Genomic DNA, 17,725 nt, shown 5'->3' with positions numbered 1-17,725 from the left:
CTGGAAAGAGGTCACACTGGAGAAACTGTTGGGCAACATGGCATTTTTACAATGTATTGCACCCAGTCCAGTAAGCATACATTACCTAGGCCACTTGTGACTCCATACATTCTCAGAAGAAAATTCAGAATGTAATTAAGAAGAATTTTCCAGAAATTATGACAAGTGGCTTCCTAAATAAATCTGTCAAAATCAAAAGCAGATTTGTTATCCCATCTTCCTTGCACTCTGCTGAACAAATTGGTTTAAAAACAAAGTCCAAATTGTTAAAAGAAGAGTTGCTGTCAAAATAACAGGAGCTTAAAAACTTGGAGCATCTGTTCTGACTGATAACAGCAGCCACAGTCTTGGTGGAAGCCTAAACTCTGAATTATGTGAACCCCAAATTCTGATTCTAAGAGAAACTAAACAGTAATTTGAATGGACTTGGAAGGAAAGGGGGTATTTCAGATTCAGATTGGTGTTTCCTTTTGCCTTCTGGGTGAGATGTGTGTAAATCTTCCAAAACATGCTGATGGCTGAAGTGTAAGGATGAACTGGTTTAATGTCTGATATTTAGAACTCAACCAGGTTATCTTGATACATAAGGGAAAAATGTGATAAACCCTTCATTGCAGGTTCTTATCATACACTTGATCATCAAGATGAAAGGGATAATGCAAACATTTCCTTTGGGAATCATAAGAATGTAAGAATCCATCTGAAACAGACCCTCAGTTAAGTCTACTCCAACATCTCACTTCCAACAGTGGAGAGCAAGATAATAATAATAATAATAATAATAATAATAATAATAATAATAATAAATTTTATTTATATACCGCTTTTCCACAGATCAAAGCGGTTTACAGACAATTAAAACCATACAATTACAGAACTCTAAGCACAATCATTCACCTTCAAGGGTAAGCAGGAAATTGATGGCAACAGGATAAGACTGCAAACTGTACAAACAATAAAAACTTAATGGGAAAAGGTCTGTCTATTTGCCTGTCCTTACATGTCTGGAATTAGATGTGTAGTGTGCCCTTGGTATCCACTAGCATTTGGTTCCAGCTCCCTCCATGAATACAAGGGATGCTCAAATCTCATTATACAAAGTGGAGTCCCTTATATAAAATGTCAAAATCAAGGTTTGCTTTTTAAAAATTAAAAAAAAAAACATTTCAAGCTGTGGATAGTTGAATTCATGGGTGCAGAATCTGTGGATACAGAGGGCCAATTGTATACCAATCTAAAAATGTAGGTTATTTTTAGGCATTATGGCCAATTGTTTTTCCTAGACCTGTCCTCCAGGAATTTCTTTGCCTCATTGTTAAAGCTATATATGACATTAGCAGCAATTCCTTGTGCATTGTATAAAGAACATATGTTGGGCTGGGCTTTTCATGCTGTGTGATTCTGTTTTAAGGTCGAATATAGATTATTTTAATGCATTTTAATATCTTTAATGTTTAATGTTTTTAACATCTTAAATTTTAAATATTTTTTAAATCTTATTTATACTTTGATAAATACCTTTGTAATATTTTAATTTGTATTGTTTTAAATAAGTTGTTAGCTATCTTGAGTCCCACTATTGGGAAAAGGATAAAAACTAATAAAATTACACTTACAGATACACACATACACACATATACACATTTTCTCTAACAACTATTGGCCATGATACCTAAAAATAATCTAAACATTCAGAGTAGTATAGATCTAATGCCAGACATGAGGAGACAACCAAATAAAGATACCTCTTTTCCTCGTGTCCCTCTTGTCTTTTATATCTGTCCACAGTTGCTATATGAAGAAAGATATATTCAGAATCAGTATGTTTGCACAAAAATAAGATTTTTGTTTAAGCCAATTTTTCAGGGAGGAGGAAAATTAAACATGAAAAATTTCATAGGAGATTGACAATCTTCTAAGTGGGCTTTGTTGGTTGGGTTGAAGCACTCTTCTTCCTTAAGGTCAAGAAGATTTGTTAGTACTTCTCACATCCCTAGACAGCAAGAAACTGTGAGACTACACATGGCAAAGCTTTGTTTTTCTTAATTTTGCCGGTGTGTTTAGCCCGTTAGTCTATCCACTTGTAACATGGCCTTCCTCTTTTCTTACTGCCATCTCCTATACCAACCATCACTGTCTTTTCTAGTGAGTCATGTCTTCTCATGATATGTCCAAAGTATGACAGCTCCATCATCTTGACCTTCAGAGAGAATTCATGCTTGATTTGCTCTTGGGCCCATTTATTTGCCTTTTTTGGCAGTCCATAGTATTGACAGAGCTCTCCTCGAGCACCATATTTGAAATGAGTTGAAATGCCCAGCTTTCACAACCATACATAGATACTGGAAACACAATGGCATGGACAATCCTGACATCAGTATTCAATGTGCTAAGGCACTTCAGGAGCTTATCTAGTTCCTTCATAGCTGCCCTTCCAGGCCTTAGCTTTCTTCTGATTTCCTAACTATACTTTTCATTCTGATTAATGACTGATTAATGCAATGGTCCAGTGGTTGCTGCAATTTCTGGTGCCTCTTTTCTTGGGGACTGATATGTATATTGAGTGTTTCCAATCTGTGGGCCATTGTTTTGTTTTCCATATTTGTTAGCAGATTTTAGTAAGAACTTGAGTGGATTCTATTTATGTAGCTTGAAACAGCTCTGTTTGTATACCATCTGTTCCTGGTGATCTGCTACATAAAAGTGCTCTGAATGCTGTTTCCACTTCACTTTCTAAAACTGTGGGTTCTTCTTTAAATAGTTCTTCCTGGAATGAATCTGCCATCCTTTCATCTCTTCTATATATTCAGGAGTAGCTGTATTGGCCATATAGCAAAGTTCAATAGCATACAAAAACCACACAAAATAAACCACCTTTATTCAGCCCACCAAAATGCACAAAAATACATGATGCAAGTTTTTGAAGCTCCACTGGCTTCTTCCTCAGGCAAAAGTGTTTAAAATAATACAGGAAGGAAAAAAAATGATGATGTTAGTCACAGGCCTCCATTTTCTCAAGGTATTATTGTGTTGTTCTGTGAAGGGATATCTATGCAAGCATGCCCCTTTTCTTTCTGACCATGTGGCAGTAGGAACAAAGCCAAGTTCAGAAGATAAAATTTGAATTCCATTAGCAATACAAAAATGTTACATCTAATGAGATCCAAGATGTCTCCATCCTTTGTGAGGTCACAGCCCCCTTTGTTTGGCTTTTCTATATAGTTCTTCAGTGTATTGTTTCCATCATATTTTTACCTGTTCTTAAACATATAGTGTGTTCCCGTACAGGTTGTATAGCACCACCCCCTACAGTCAGTTGTGGCTAGACAATCATGTCAAGGGACTACCTTTATTTTTAAACTTATTTTGGCCTAGATCTTACATCCTACAATGATAGTTTAATGGTTTGCACACTCAGCTCTATGTGTTTTCATAGCCCTACTTAAATATGTCAGAGATTTTATCAGGACTTCTGTGTATAAAAAGTGGTCTCTGCCACCGAACTACAATCCTCTATTATTATGTTTTACACTCACTGTTTTATGTTTTGTTTTTCTGATGCAGCCCAGACATACAACATATGTCCATATTGCCTTGAAATGATGGAAAATGCTGGCACTGCCCTCTGATAATAAATGGATGTAATCTATGCCAGGTGCTCTGGATTTGTTGCTTACCTAAAAGTGTTTTAGGTCTTTCTAATGTTAGTGAGAACATTGACAATTTGAAATAAAACTTTCATTCCTTAACAAAGTTGAAATGACTAAGTAGTGCAACAACAGAAACAAATGTTTCTAGAGTGAGACTACTAAAAATGCAGATGTTAAAAGATATAATGAAGTGCACTAAGCAAACTGCAGGTGGGGATATATTGTCACAACTGATATGCAAGGAAGTGGACAAAGCTCACAAAAGAGTCCTGTTACCACACTATGGCTCATTTGTAGAGCAGTGATTTGCAAGGTGCTTCATAATCTGCTTTGTGTCCATCCTCCAAGCATCTTAATGAGGTAGATCCCTATAATTCTAATGCATAAATGGAAAATATAGGCCAAGAATCATGGTACAGTAGTCAAAGAATGAGAAAGAGAGGGTAGATTCTCATTTACTTACTGAGAGAGGTGGGCTCCCAGTTTGTAATGCATAAGGTTCTGTAGTATTGAAGACTGAATGAAGGCCAAGAAATCAGTGGAGACAATGGGGCTTGACAGAGGGGCAGGAAGGGGCTACGAGATGCCGCCCCTTTCTGCTTCGAATCTTTGCGATGGCAACTGCACACTGTGGCAATGATCCACTCTTTCTCACAAGCAAAAAGTAGCTGCTGAAAGCAACATCTTGGAAGGGGCGTGATTATGGCACTCTCGTGCCATGATGATGCCCCTTCTGTGGAGTGCCGTTTGGGCTGTCTGACGCCCATGCATCATCATGGCACGCCCTGTGTGGATGAGTGCATTATAACATTACATATTTCAAAATAATACTATATATTCATTTCAAATTACCAACCTTTTTAACATACTTACCAAAACAATCACCATAAATCATCATATTATACAAATATAGTTTAGAACATTTTACACGATCTCTAAATACTCACTTTATCCTATTTATACACTACCGATTCATCATTAGACCATTAAGGCTGTCTTTAAGTTTACTCATTAGATCTACATTTACTTTCACCAGATCATACATATATTTCAGCACTTATCATTTCAATTACATATATTTTCTTTATTTATATATATTGGAATTACAATTCACATCAGTTGTTTATTTTCCCCACATTTAAGACTGTACTACTCCATTTTAAATTTTACATATGTTCTTAACACTAGCATCGTTGAAAATCTTTTTTCAATCTCTTAACCCTTTTCTCCTAAAGGTCAGAATATTGATGAAACACAATTCCCAATGAACTTTCCCCATTCCCAATATGGGACTAGAAGTTCCTCCAAGTCCACTATGGAATTTACATCTTTTGTGTTCTTTGTTGTCTTTCCAGGTTTAATGACTGAAACTTCCTTTCATTTCTGTGTTCATTTCTCTAGTTCTAGGTTTCTTGTTATATCAGGTCTTCTGCTTGTGTTGGGCTTTCTTTAAGTTCTCACCAGCACACTGTAAAACTGATTTTAAAGATGCCAACTAGTTCTCAATATAGGTCACAATGTCTTCTGGTTCTGCTTTCTCTGTGGTCCCCCATTCGTCTCTAATGCATTCTAATGGACCTCACAGTTGCCGACCATATAGCAGCTCAAATGGGCAGAAGCCAAGACTTTCTTGTGGTACTTCTTGATATGCAACCAGCAGATGTTGTAGTTTGGCATCCCAGTTGTTTCTTAAGGCTACTGGCTCTGGGTACCTTGAATTGGCTGCATCCTCAAGAAGATATTTACTTCCCTTCTGAGTTGCTCTGGACAAGGGACCTACAATGTCAGTGCCCACACATCTGAATGCTTGTTCTATAACTGGCAAGGGACAAACATCTGCTTTTGACTTATCCATTCCTGTGCCTATTTTTTGACATACATCACAGGATTTACAGAACTGATTTATTTTTTGGGCAATAGAAATACTGGCGGGTTACACACCGCCATTAAAGTACACGCGGAGCACGTACTAGGATTAGGGAGGTGCGGTGCTTCCGCACCTCCCTAACCCTAATACGCGCTCTGCGCGTAAAAAATGGCGGCGGCCGTTCCAGATGGCCGCTGCCATTTTTACGTAGCGGACACTGTGCTTCCGCACGTGTCGCAGCGGCTATGACGCCGCGAGTGCACCAGCAGCGCTTCGCAGCGTCATAGCGGCGCTGCGAGAAGGAGCTCCATTTTGGAGCTCCTTTCTTGCTCCGCGAGGGAGTCGTGCGGTTTGGCTGCTGCGACTCCCTCGCGGAGCAAACAGCAGCGCCGGGAGACCGCCACAAAGCGGCAGTTTGTAACCCACCCCTGAGACAAATGCTGTGTTGTTCTCTCAGGTCCCAAGTGTCCTCTAAATGATCTAGCATGTGCTATATCTATAAACTTTTTCCTAAACTTCATAAGAACAATTACCTGTTTGTGTATCTCCTTCTGAATATTATTCTTACACTTTAGTGATTCTCTGTATAATTTGTTTTGTACTATCTGGTATCTAGAAGCTCTTTCTTTGCTCAGTTCTGAGGCTCCTGCTTCAGCTAGCTTGAACAATAGCATTAAGCTTTCATCTTGCTTCTGTTCATTGCTGAATTCTTCTGAACCTTTCCCTCCTACTAAGCATGTTTTCTCCCCTTGGCAGCTGTTCCACTGTAGAAGGAGCAGTGCTTTTGTGACTCGATGACACGAATGTATTTGAACCATTATTCACACTGCAAGTGCAAATGTATTCAAAATGTGTTATTCATTTTCCCAGTGATGTTAGATGGTGTAGATCTTTTAGGAAAACTCTGAACCCCTCCCAGTATTGATTACCCAGGGTAAGTGGGGGTTTTGCCTCCCCCCCCAAAAAAAAGACTTAATTGGGTAACAAGAGATTCATCCTGAATTCAACGTGGATTATTTTCACTGTGTGAATAGGGCCCTGGAAAGCATTATCAACAGATTCCTGGCACTCTGCCTTTCCCTTCTCCTCAACTGAGTCATCCATGAGGTGAGATTATGTCTTGCTGCTCTTCATGGGATTCAGAATCATCCAAGGAGTGAGTTATGACATTGGGAGGGTGCTGGCAAAGTGCGCTCTGCCCCAAAGTATTACCTTTGGGTGTCATCAGCAAGCAAATGTAAAAAATAATAGTGATAAGATGAAGAACTGGGGGGGGGGGAATACCTGATCTGGTTGCTGAGTCATTTAGGTCCACAACCTTCTTTTTTGGGTGGGACGGTGGAAAGTGTAAATGAAATGAAAATTATTCCAGCATCAATCCGTATACTCCAGCTTTTGGACAACTGTGCCATGTACAGAGGCTGAACAGGTAGAGAACATGTGTTAGGAAAGAGCTATGCAAGAATTGATATACCTGAAATCAGCTATGGGATGGATATACTTGTACCAAAGCCCCAGAAACACAGACATCAGTACTGAGCAGTGAGGTTCTTGCCTGACGACTGGTAATGACTAAAGGCCTGTGAAGGCACAATTGTAATTACTCTTCTCTCTTCCATTCAGTAATTTATCTAAAGGACTTGCTCGCATTGTATGCTTCAAAACTGTAGCAAGCCTTGGTTCTTCTGTATGAATATTGCTTTTTAAAATGACCATGCTATTTTTCAGTCCACAGAAATCTCTGAAAAAATCACTGCAAATTTAGTACCTCCAATAAGATGTTATTGCCACTTCAGATGCAATGCTGAACTCACCTAAAGTCAGTTCACATTCACCTTCCATCCATAAAATTGTGACATTCATCCTGTTATATGGATAGAAGCCCTCCTTCAGTTTCTGATGGCTTCTATCTTACCAGCACTCATCTTTTTATTTTTATTTTTGAGATGTGAAAAACAAGATAGAACTTTTCCTTACTACTGGGCTTCTTGTAGTGTGTCAAAGAGGAAGAAGGAGGGAAGGTCACTATTGTCACTCTACACTTCCATCAAACAACCAACCCTCAGAATGGCTGCAGATGTTAAAACAAAAAAGTTTCTAAGGACAATCCTGGAGAGCACTGTGTTGGAAGCCTTGAGTGTACCTTTTCTGACCTTCAGAGTGCTGAAAGATTCTCTCTGTAGAGATTGGGGAACTTCTTGTAGAGATTTAGAGAAGAGCTAAGGATTGAGGGGAGGAAAGAGACCAAACAAACAAAGAAAAAAACCCTTTAATAAATTGCATGCTCATTTTCTCATGTATCAGAAAATGGATCTGGTGTGCTAGGGACACTGTACATCACTGAGGTGAGAAGGTGAGTTTGCATTCTTCCTTTTCTGGCATCTATCTAGTTTAAACCCCACATTATTCCTTCTAGAAGGTTGCTAGTGGGAAAAAGTAATACATAAATATACGTACAACTGCTCAGCCTGAATTAATGTGGACCAGGAAGCAAAGGTTCTCTTTATTGTGTTTTCCTTTTCCAAGAAGTAAAAGCAGAATATTAAATATGTTTTAAATATGTTTTCAGTGTTTAAGCATTTTAAAGCAATTTTTTAAAATAATACTGAGGTTTACTTCATTTTTAACTTTTGTAAATTAATGTTTTAGCAGCATCTTTCTTGCATTACTGAAAGCTACCTTGAATCCCATTTTTGGGAGAAAGACAAGATATAATTACAATACTTAAGTAAATAGTAAATTTCTCTTAATTGTTCAACTGCTAGAGAACTGTTGAAGAAAAGGCCTGAAGTTTCCAAACATCTAAAAAAAAGAATCAGCTGTAATGAAGAATCCTACAATCAAATTTAAAAATATGTAGTGACACTGATGTGGACCACATACAGGAAATGGCAAAGTGCGTCTTGGGAAAACTGATCTGCTACTCGATAACTGCATTGTGAGTGACTCAGGTCACAAGGATGGAATTCTTTGGATAACCAACCATAGAAATAATTACACCAAACACAGAAAATTGAGTTAAACAAAGACCACTTTATTTGACCTAATCCATTTAAGATGTGTTGGTCTGGAAGTGAAGCAAGAAGCGTAAGCAAGCTGATATGGGATGAGATGAGTCCAGGTGTCAACCCCTTGACAACCTCCTCTACTTTCCTTTTGTCTTCTGGGAGAAAGGAATTAAGCAGATGGGAAAGGGACTAAGCCAGACATAACTGGAATGCATATTACTCTGCCTTGCCATTATGCTTTATGCCTAGATGAGTCAAAGAGTATCACCGTCATTCTATCCAGGAGCAAAGAAAGGGGCAGTACAGACCAGCACTTTGTGCTGGCCTGACTGTGTGCTAGAGCTGAGCTAGGGCTGAACGTTTACATGCTCAAAGCCCTAGTTCCACTCCACGTGCACCATTATGGTGCACTCCCTCCACTTGGGGTGCACCATTATGATGCACTGGTGGCACAGTGCCCAAATGGCCCTGGCCGGAAGGAGCATCATAATGGTGCGTGAGTGCCACTATGGTACCCCTTCCACTATGGTGCCCCTTCTTTTTGCTCCCGAGACGGAATGGATCGTTGCCATGATGTGTAGTTGCTGCAGCAATGATCCAGAGCTGAAAAGTCTGTCAAGACCCTAAATTAAATACTCCCAATAGATTCCATTTTTAAAAAGATGGTAAATCTATTAATGTGTACCAGCATCCCTTTTATAAGGGCAAGATTATCCATTGTTTTGGGTGAGATAATAAAAACAGGAAGCAAAGCCTGATTGTATTAAAAACTTTTCTTTTCAAATGTTTAGTTGCTTGTTCTTTTTCTCTTTCTTTCTTTGCTTCTTTTTTGCATTTTTAAAAACTGAGTGGGTTACCATGGATATATTTGTTGGTATGTCTGCAGGCTGAATATTGTGTGCCTGAGTGTCTACAGGATGTAACAAACAACACAGCAGTGTGCTCAGCAGGCCTGTTTCATTTCATGCATCATTCAAAATGTGCTGCTGTGGTTCCAAAACTGTCCACAACTTTTTTCTAACATTAGAACTAGCTGCATCCTGAAAGGACTCCCTGGCCCCAACAAGCCACAATTAGTTTAGTGCTGTCCTGTCAGCTTAACTTTTAAGTATGTATGAATGGGACAGAGAAAGCTGAGACACATGGTTTTGCTATGGTCCTGATTTTGAGACTTTAGTGAATCCTTTAACCAATTTGTTTTTGTTTTGTTTTTTTTAATACAGAGGCATGCAACATACAGGGAATGGCCCACATTAGGTCCTCATTCTTAATTTCCAGGGGGTCTTTACCACTACTTCTATTATTGCCATTGACTTTTCCACTCAATTTCAATGTAGCTGTAGCAAAAGGCAACTTCTTTGCTTCTAACACATTTTCTTTTATTTGTCTTATCTTGTTCTGGTTTTAGACAAGGCTCTCATCTTGTGTACATAGAGATTAGTTGTTATAGAATACTTCCCAAAAACACCAATCTACCTCCAAACAAAATATGTACCTAGTTTATAACAACAGAGGAAACAAAATGAGAGCTGTAAAGTCAAAACACAGGTTTTATCAAAACTTCATTGGTAAAAATTGATGGCAGCAGCATAGTGCAGCCACTTGAGGAAAGAAGTGGTCCCTGGACCCATATAAATTGTTCAACTTTGATTCAAGTAATATCCATCAATATAACCTCTGTGAACATTCAAGGTAAGAAACCACTATAGAGTTGTGTAAAACGGCCTCAAAAACCTTTCCTATTTGTGGGTAAAGAAATGGGGATGGAGGAATCTTTCATTTCATTTAGGGACAAGAAATTCTCTAATTGTTTCTGAGGCAGCAGCCATGGACATTGCTGCATAGCTCCCCCCCCCCACACACACACACACCACTACCAATGTTTCAGTTGTAATTCTTTCTATTTTAGAGTTCTCAGAATTGCTTTGAGAATTATTTGGCAGTTAACATAATACTGATACATCTCACTAGTGCAGGTAGCTTCAGTGGGATCAAACATCCATCTGTACAGATGTATGGCAGAGTAGGGCAGAGTAGACAATTACTTTTATTCACTCTATCAAGGAGCTGAATGATATGAGTGAGGATCTTGGGGGACTTTTAAAGAAACTCTTAACTGTTGTCTTGTGTGATTTTTCAAGCTTGTTGTGACCCTTTAGAAAAAAGAACATCATGTAATACTTTCTGGCATTCTGCTTCAAAGAAAAAATGTTTTCTTGTCTTTTCTTTTTACATCTTAGGTCTACCAATTAATTAAAACAACGGGTTTGCATGTCTGCTGTTGTTTATGTTGAACAGTAAATTACATATCAGGGGGGAAAACCTGGAACATTTTTGATCTCAAAAGATTCTGCTCTGTCAGTATGCTGTAAATGTCAAGTATGCAAAATAGCCTGCAATATACCTCTTCTTTCTTGATACTACTTAGATAAACAATATAAAACTGAAGGCTTGAGGTTTAAGAGTAGGGAGGGCGACCCTGCTGTGCACCTACAGGTACTATACGATAATGAATTTCAACATGGCAGATGTGTCAGAGCTGGGTGACTCCTTTTAATTATGTGCATTACTGGAGCACAACAGAACATACACTGGTGCATAAAACATATACTTCAAGGATTCTGAAGGATTCTCTCTGTGAGAGTTTGCAGAACCAATGCAGAGTTGTGATAAGGCAAGTATCATAATGTCCTTATGTAAATCAATGGCACAGCCGCATCTGAACCGTGTACAGTTCTGCTGGTCCTTGTTGCAGACCTTGAAAAGATACTGAAAATGGGAAAGAAGGAACTTGATCTAAAGGATAGAGCAGCCTTTTCTATATGAAAATTAGCACATTCTAATGTTCTGTTTGTTTGTTGTTGTATGGGCAGGTTTATTTTTTCTATTTTATTGTTTGTATGTATGAACAGTGCTATGTAAATCTACAGCGCTATATAAATAAAATATAATACACTCCGCGTACTCAAGTCCTCTGGAAGAAATCTATTGCAGCCTATGAAAACTAGGCTGTCTGCAACCACCCAGAGGACCTTTTCAGCAACCACTCCCAGATAATGAAACGGGCTGCTGGAGGAGATCCATCACATTGCCTGCTTAAACAGCTTTTAAAAAGCTGTTAAGACGGATCTCTTCCGGCAGGCCTTTCCCAAATAGATAAGCAGCCACCAAAGATCAGAACATATTACTCCTCTGAATCTGCTATAGCCACTATTTGATTGTTTATTTTAAGGTATGTTTTAAACTGTGAATTGTTTAATTGTTATTTATGGGGAGGTGGGATACTGGGATTTGGGACTGTACTGTTTTAACTTGTAAGCCACCCAGGTTGTCTCAGACAGAGGGGTGGGATATAAATAAAAAAAATATTATTTTATTATTATTTATTTATCCTGAAGGCTCCTGCCACAGCTTCTGACAGCAGAAGGTGAATCCTTATCATTTGGATGTAGCCAGGTATCCTGTTTTTGGCTTTACAGGCTGCAGCAGGGACCTTTGGGATGGACCCATTGGTGGTGGCAGGTATGAGGCACTCAGCAGCAATGGGTCCATGGCTTAGGAGTTTATCACACTAGGGAGATCCCGCTGGAAAACGGGAGTTTAAAAAGATGCAAAATTTGAAAAAACTTGGAAATTTGGGTAGTTTATCACACTACGGAGTCGGACTGCCAAAGTGAAAAAATGTGAAGTTAATCCTAACGCAAAGCAGAGAAAAATAGCAGCTTTTTTTTACTCTCGGGTTGTTCCAAAAGTAAAAAGCTGCTGTTTTTCTCTGCTATGCATTTGGATTAACTTCACGTTATTTCACTTTAACAGCGACCTCACCTGATAAACCTCAGGCATTTGCAGGGTTTTTTTTTTTTGGGGGGGGGGGGTTTAAATGCCATTTTCCAGCAAGATCTCCCTAATGTGATAAATTTATGTGGTGGGCAAGCATATAAACATCCGAAAATTGCTACATTAACCCAGGGACTGAAGCAGGTTGTAACCAGGGGCAGATACTATGGGGTTAGCCTGTGATGTCTTGCCCATTTACTCAAGTCCTGAGTGCTTCTGGTCTGGACTTCATCCAGTTAGCCATACTTATTTTCTAAATATTACAGACTATTCTCTTTCCCATTGATTTTTCTTCCATTTGTTTATTTCCAACCAGACTTCTATGGCTAGTTATTAAGGTTGATCTTATTTAGTGTATTTTGATTTTCCCTCTTCCTTTTTTTAAAATTTTATTTCTAAGGGCTTATTGTGCAGCAATTTGTACAAATAAAAGTCTTTAAATGGCTTCACCTTGTGTGCTTCGTGTGATCTGACTACAGAAGGACTGGCAAAAAATGAGTTAACATTTCAGGATACGTGAAGCACTCAGTCTTTTAAAATTGTAGGTTTTATCATTATTTTATTATTAGAATTTTAACAGAAATGAATTCCAAGAAAAGAAAGGAAAGACAAACAGAGCACATAATCCATGCACAATGGCAGTCATTCACAGAAGCAAATATGCAGGGAAGAGAACACTATGGGGGCAGGATCCAATGGTTAGAATTCCCTTTTCAGAATCTCATATGATGCATAGACAGGCCATGTGGTGATGAGTCTTTGTTTGCAAATACCAAGAATAGATAGTAATGCTGCAGCAAATGTGTCTTTAAAAAAATACTCACCTTTTACTGCCATCAGGTTATATTTCAATATGTTTTATAATGTAATTGACCAGGAATTTTCAAATATATATTCACACTGAGACTACCTAATGTTTTCCACTGTCAAACAGTTTCAAAGCACCCAATGGTCAATAAGAGGGAGATCAGTTCATATATATATATATATATATATATATATATATATATATATGAGAGGACTTATACCTTGGTCTTCAGCCAAAAGGCTCTCCGAGCAGTTTACAAATTGTTAATGAGAAATTTTCCTGTCCTCAGGCTTACAATCTAAAAAGGCAAGACACAAAGGGAAGGGAATGGCTGTGGGGAAGGGGAAAAGTCTAGCTAGCTTACCCTTCTCTCTCTCTAGATGATGGTGGATAGAGGGAGAGACTTCTTCTTTTTCAGGATAGACCTGATTGAGCTGGCCTGCCCTTTCCTCCTTCTGGATGATGGCAGTTTTTATTATCAGCCAAGAGAAAGAAAGAGGGATATATATATTCAATGCTTCAGTTGTTGTTGTTGTTGCTTTTGTTGTTTGAGTCGATCTCAACTCATGGCGATCCTGTACATGAGACATCTCCAATACTCCCTATGTTCCGCTGCTTTGCTCAGGTCCTGCAAATGCATACCCATGACCTCCTTAATAGAGTCCATCCATCTAGCATATGGCCTTCCTCTCTTTCTGCTTCCCTCCACCTTTCCTAGCATTATTGATTTTTTCCCCCAATGAGTTGTGCCTCCTCATGATGTGGCCAAAGTACAAAAGCCTCAGTCTAGTCATTTTGGCCTCCAGAGAGATTTCTGGTTTGATCTGATCTAGGAACCATTTGTTTGACTTCTTAGCTGTCCATGGTAATCTCAGCACTCTTCTCCAGCACCACATCTCAAATGAATTAATTCTCTTCCTATCCACTTTTTTAACTGTCCAGCTCTTACATCCAGATATGGGGAACACAATGGCTTGTATGATTCTAACTTTTGTGCTCAGTGTATGTCTTTACATTTTAGGATATTTTCTAGTTCTCTTATAGCTGCCCTCCCCATTCTTAGTCTTCTTATGATTTCTTGACTGCATTCCCTACTCTGTTCAATATTTGATCCTGGGTATGAACATTTTTATTTATTTTTTACTATTTCTATTTCCTCATTGTCTGGGTTGAATCTGTGTAAATTTTCTGTGGTTATTATTTTTGTCTTCTTTATGTTCAACAATAAGCCTGCCTTTTCACTTTCCTCTTTGATATTCCTTCCTCTTATTTTCACTTCTCCTTCTTCTGTGTCCAATCCTGCTTTTCACATAATATGTTCTGCAAACAAGTTGAACAGATAAGGTGAGAGGATGCAGCCTTGTCTGACCCCTTTGCCAATTGGAAACCATTTTGTTTCTCCATGTTCTGTCCTGACAGTGGCCTCCTGTCCTTAGTAAGGATTCATCATTAGGACTATTAGATATGTTGGCACTCCCATGTCTTTAAGTGCGTTATAGTATTTTGTGATCTAAGCTATCAAAAGCCTTGCTATTGTCTATAAAGCACATGCTGATTTTCTTTTCGAATTCTTTGGTGTGCTCCATTAGCCACCATATGTTTGCAATGTGGTCCCTAGTGCCTCTTCCTTTTCTGAATCCTGCTTGTACCTCTGGGATTTCTCACTCCATGTATGGTTGGAGTCTATGTTGCAGAATGTTTAGCATGATTTTGCTTGCATGGGAGATTAGAGCTATGGTCCTATAGTTGCTGCAGTCTTTTTTATCTTCTTTTTTGTGATTGGGGATGTACATTGATCGCTTCCAATCGGTTGGTCATAATTTTGTTTTCTATATATGTGTAGCACTGGTGTTGATTCTATTACCGTGGATTGAAGCAATTCGACTGGAATATCATCTGCACCTGGTGATTTATTTTTCCCATTTCTCTAATTGCAGCTTCCACCTCTGTTTTTAGAATCTGGGGTTCAGCTTTATATGACTCTTCAATACATATGTCCTTCATTTTGCTATCCCTTTTATACAGCTCTTCTGTGTACCGCATCCAACGTCTTTTTATTTCTTCCTGATCTTGAGTTATGTTGTTTTTATTGTCATAGAGTGTCCTGGTGCTTAGTTTGGATTTCCCTTTGATTTCCCAGATCTTTTGAAATAGGTGGTTTGTTTTTCCCTTCTTGCTGTTGTCCTCTATCTCTCTGCATTGATCATTGTAGTATTTGTCTTTATCTGTTTGCACCATTCATTGAACTGTAGCATTCATGGTTCTGAGTTTGTTCCTATCTCCCTTTTGTTTTGTTTCTCTTCTTTCTTTTACTGCTTATAGTATTTTATCTGACATCCATGGTCTCTTCTCTTTGTTTTTGACTAATTGTAAATGTATGCCTGCATTATTCTTTTTTTATGTCCCTGGCTTCTGACCATAGTTCTTCTGGTTCTTGGTCTATTATATTTAGTAGTTCAAATCTGTTCTTTAGATTGACAATAAATTTTGTTGAAATATTGTTTAGATCAAATTTTGGTATGTTGACTGGTTTTGTTCTTTTCTTAAGTTTTACTCTTATTTTTGAAATAAGTAATTCATGGTCTGTGCCACAATAAGCACCCAGTCTAGTCTTGGTCACCAAAATGGTGCTTCTCCATCTTTTGCTTCTGATTATATAATCTATTTGGTTTTTGTGTTGTCCTTCTGGTGATGTCCATGTGTATCACCTTCGCTTTGGCTGTATGGAAAAGGACATGAATAGATGGCTGGCTTCACAGAACTCTATCAGATGCTCATCTGCTTCATTCCTTTTGCCTAATCCGAATCTGTCTACTGTTTCTGATTCCTCTTTGCTTCCAACTTTGGTGTTCCAGTCACCTATGATTAGTTTAATGTCCTGTGCTGGTGTTTTGTCAATTTCTTCCTGGACTCCTTCACAAAATGTCACTAATTCTTCCTCTTTTGCATCTATGGTTGGTGTATATCCTTGAATTATGTTAATATTCATAGGCTTTCCACAGACCCTTATTGAGATGATTCGGTCTGATTTGGCATTATATCCCTTTATTGCTTTTGCCACATCTCTCCTTAGTATTAGTGCCTCCCCGTTCCTTTGTGTATTCTCATTCCCTGAGTAGAACACTGTGTAGTTGTCTGAGTAAAAGTGGCCCATTCCTATCCATTTCAGGTCGCTTACTCCCAGTACTAGTATGTTAATGTGTTCCATTTCCATTTTTACTATGTCCAGCTTCCCTTGGCTCATGCTTCTCACATTTCATGCCCCTATTATAGGTGTTGTGCTGCTCTGGATAGATTTTGTATTTTTGAGCCTATCTCCCACTTGCCTCATCATCTTTGGGAGGTTTATGTCTTTGGCTCCTTTAACAAGTGTGATTTCCTCTGTTTTTTATCTTTGTGTTTGTTCCTTTACCTGCCTGTGTCTCACTTGGAATGTCTTATCATAGAGTTTTCTAGGTGAGAAGGTTACGCAAGGAGGGTCACCATTATCTCCCTATGCACAGTGCTAAATAAGTGTTAGCCATGATATCACTGTTGGTTTCTCAACATCGTTAACACCCAACACTGCTGCTGCTGCCCAGTAGCTATTTGCCTCTCTGTGTAATCCCTCCCTCTTGTTGTCCGCTTGTTTCTCTACCCTTTTCCTCCTCTCCATCTGTTACCCTTCCCCTCTCAGGTCCTTCCTCCTTTAGTTCTTCGGCTTTCTCCTGGTCTCTCATCGAGTTCTTCTGGCTCTCACAGCTGAGATCTCATGCTTTCTCCTTTCCCTCACCTCATTGTTTCCAGGCGTCCTCCAGATTTTTGTGCTGCCTCTTTGTTCTCTGGGCTTGGAAGGAGACAGAGGTGGTCTTAGCCCTCCCTCATTTCATTGTTCCCAGGAATCCTCCAGGCTCTGTTCTGTCTCTTTGTTCTCTGCACTTGGTGGAGGGCAGAGGTGGTCTTAGCTCTCCCTCACTTCATTTCCAGATGCATTACTGAATTACAGAATTGTGTTGTCTTACTTTCCACAGGTGATAAACCTGCTTCCAAAAGCAGAATACTACTGGGTAAGAAGTTACAAGTAGAACAGGAATTTCACCTCATTGCATCCTTTGCAGTAAAGAGCTACTTCTTATCTCTGTAGAGTTCAGCTAGGTAAAGATGCCAATGATGTGCTATTTTCTGCTAGGTATTTAGATTGAAATTTAAATAGGAGGGAAGCCCACAATAAGTTCCACTTACTGTCCCAGATAGACATATTTAAGTCTGTTTACCAAGTTAGCTTGGATGTAATCATTCCAACATAAGTCCCACTTCTGCTGTACAGCTTGAAGATTTGGCCTTTGGCAATATTTACAGGTGTGACACAAACTGATTCAGATTTAGTGAGGGACCCCAGGGACCTATTCTTACCCAATAGCATTTTTGCAAAAGCCCTAACTGGGATGATTTGAAACCACAACATTCTTGCTTTCAGCAATCTAATTTCTATTGATTTGTTGAAATTGGCAGCCTTCTGTAAAATATATCTCTAACCCCATGTGCCTCTGTTTTAAGCTAGTGGTGTGTGTGATCT

General features: G+C 38.9%; 1 pseudogene; it reads right to left on the bottom strand.

The window, feature by feature from the left end:
* Positions 1 to 889: 889 nt before the first annotated feature.
* Positions 890 to 16,420, bottom strand: LOC149312643 (protein CFDP2 pseudogene; annotated as a pseudogene).
* Between the last annotated feature and the right edge of the window lie 1,305 nt (positions 16,421 to 17,725).

Source organism: Sceloporus occidentalis, unplaced genomic scaffold (genome assembly GCF_023333645.1).
Source record: "Sceloporus occidentalis isolate IW3139 unplaced genomic scaffold, rSceOcc1.0.p SCAF_5, whole genome shotgun sequence".
Taxonomy (NCBI): Eukaryota; Metazoa; Chordata; class Lepidosauria; order Squamata; family Phrynosomatidae; genus Sceloporus; species Sceloporus occidentalis.
The sequence above is the reverse complement of the archived record's forward strand: the minus strand, read 5'-3'. Positions and strand labels throughout refer to the sequence as shown.